The 2,670-nt window shown below is 34.5% G+C and overlaps 1 pseudogene; it reads right to left on the bottom strand.

Annotated features, from left to right (window-relative positions):
• Window positions 1-1,166: 1,166 nt before the first annotated feature.
• LOC129300964 (probable carboxylesterase 15) lies at window positions 1,167-2,449 on the bottom strand (annotated as a pseudogene).
• Window positions 2,450-2,670: the final 221 nt, after the last annotated feature.

The following is a 2,670-nucleotide window of genomic DNA, read 5'->3' as shown; positions in this document are numbered from 1 at the left end:
AGCCTGGAGGCTTCTTTATTGGCTTTTATTATGTAATCTTCTAATAAATTTACTCCAACCAACCAATTTTGAGAAGAACAAAATAATAATAATAATAATAATTAACAAATCAAGTTTATCTACTATCTTGTTTTCTCAGAGTTAACGTATAATTAATAATTTCACTCTTAGTTAGAGATTAAGTAATGTTTGGAAATTTTAATTTATATTTAATATGAGTTTTTTTAAATTTTTTTTAAAAAAATACAATATTATCCCTATTATTAATAAAAATTAACTTAATTATTAATTGATAAAAAATTACAAAAAATTTTAGAAAATAATAAAAAAAAATTATATGAAAATGACCAAAAAGTACCGGCAATAACCTAAAAAATTACATGGAAGAAGGAAATCTTTTATGTAATTTTCGCTCATTAACAATCAAAATTAATATCTGTTAATAATTAAAAAAATATTATATAGTTAAGAGAAAATTTCTCATTTAAACTCTTTTTTTTTTAATAAACATTGCTATTACTACTAGTACTACCTTGCCACAATTGTAGAGTTGATTTGATAAGTTAAAATATAGGACAACTTTATAAAAATAAAATTCATTAAAGGTATATTTTAATATTATCTTTTCTTATTATTATTTTCTATCTTTTTATTTTTAACATTAAAGGTACATTGAATCTACGACCTCACAATTCTATCAAGTTCAAATCGGCAAGGACCATTATCTCAATTCACAAGAAATATTAAAAAAATTAAGAAAATAAAGACAAGAGGGCTTACCAGCCAAGATTTAAGCAGATTGAATTGGAAAGAAAAACAAACAAACAAACAATGGCAAATTTATCAGGACAAGAACCAATAACGTACTCTCCTGATTTTGTATATTAATGGCCTTTTAAAAATATAATTTAATTTATTTATAAGTGAAATTATTTTTTATTTAAATTAAAAAATCTCCAAAACTAATATTAAAAAATAAGAGAGAAAAAGATAAAAAAAATAATATTATATTATTATGCATTCTTTTCTTTTCATTTGAGAATTATATTTAAAGTTCATCTTTTTTATTTTTTATATTTTTATTATATTTGTATTAATAAAATTGTAAAAATTACTTATAAAATAGAATGGGAAATTATGTTATATATATATATATATATATATAGAAATCCAAAACAAAGCACCATTAACCATTAACCTTATTGGAAAAACACTGGTAGCAAACACCCCGCTAGTTTGGGCAGGAAGTTTGGGCAGGATATTCAAGATCTGCAAGACTGCCTGAATAATACAGATTCAGAGTGAATGTTTCTCTACAAATTGTTTGATCATTAGCATCAGTTTCTTTGCAGCTTCTGAACTAGGATCAATAGTGAAGAATCCATGTTGCTTCCCTTCAAATTCTGCATACCTATGTTCTTCCCCAATTTCTTAAGTCTACTTGCATAGTCCTCACACCTATCTCTCAGCAATCGCTTCCTCCAACCACCACTAGTATTGGATCCAAATCAATGCCTTCAAGGCTCTTGCTCCGTGGCCCAAATGGATTCCAAGGGGATGATCTCTGTCATCTCCAATCGGTACAGAAAGCCTCCAAAATCTGATTCATCACGCAAAAAAAACTTAACACAGAAACTGAACAATCGGCCATTTGTGCCTAGACAGACTTGAATTTCTTCTATTAGGTTTTCGAATGAAAGTATTACATATCAAACAATAAGATCGGCATAAGAGAGATTTATTATTTACGAACCTGTCAATGAGCTCTAAATTGAGGAAAGCGTCTTTTGGACCTTCAGCCTCCAATCGGGTTCTGGCGGTGCCGCTAAAGAAGGGTGCCAAAAGAATGTAACCTCTGACCCGAACCGGCGCTAACTCGGGCGACCCACGCCCAAGCCCAAGCGCCAGATGTGAGCGATGTCTCCGCCGGCCGAGTCACCTGAAATGAACACCCGATTGAAATCAGCCACTTCGCTCAGCCATGGATCCGGATCATTGTTCGTGGCTTGTGCCTGGAGCCACTTGACAGCCGTGAATGCGTCATCCACAGCGGCTGGGAGCCGGTTCTCCGGAGCCAGCCGATAGTCCGGCGAGATGACGACGGCTCGGAGCTCTGAAGTGAGTCGGAGGCAGTAGTTGTGAAGTTGGCCAGGTAAAGGAGCCGATGCAAGAAGCCACCGCCATGGATATAGTAGAAAATCGGAAGTTTGGAGGATGAAGACGAATCAGCGGGCTTATAGAGTCGAAGCTGAAGGTCATGGGTAGGATCGAAAACGACATCTTTCCATAGAACAGAGCCGTCGTCGTGGACAGGGACGTTGAAGCTTGGCTTTGAAGAGCGTACGATGGAACCGTCGCTGTAAACTTGAAGGACGCCGCGGCAGTCCTCCACCACATATGGAGGAAGGTGAACACTGGAAGAATAATCTGAAGCAGTGGAGGACATCATTTCATCGTTTTCTCCCTGTTGTGACTGAAGGGGTTTGTGGTTTGCTGGTTGCTGCTTCAATTTCACCAAGTGTTACAGACTATTGCAAAAAAACGAAAAATATGGGACGGCAGGTCGGAAATAGAAGGCAAAGGAAGGGATGATATTTTAAAAATGAAAAGTAAAATGTTGAATATAAAAGTAATAAAAGATAGGAAAGGACAAAGATGAGCTGTGATATA

This window comes from Prosopis cineraria, unplaced genomic scaffold, assembly GCF_029017545.1.
Source record: "Prosopis cineraria cultivar Desert tree isolate PC_DT_omini unplaced genomic scaffold, ASM2901754v1 PC1828, whole genome shotgun sequence".
Taxonomy (NCBI): domain Eukaryota; kingdom Viridiplantae; phylum Streptophyta; class Magnoliopsida; order Fabales; family Fabaceae; genus Prosopis; species Prosopis cineraria.
The sequence above is the reverse complement of the archived record's forward strand: the minus strand, read 5'-3'. Positions and strand labels throughout refer to the sequence as shown.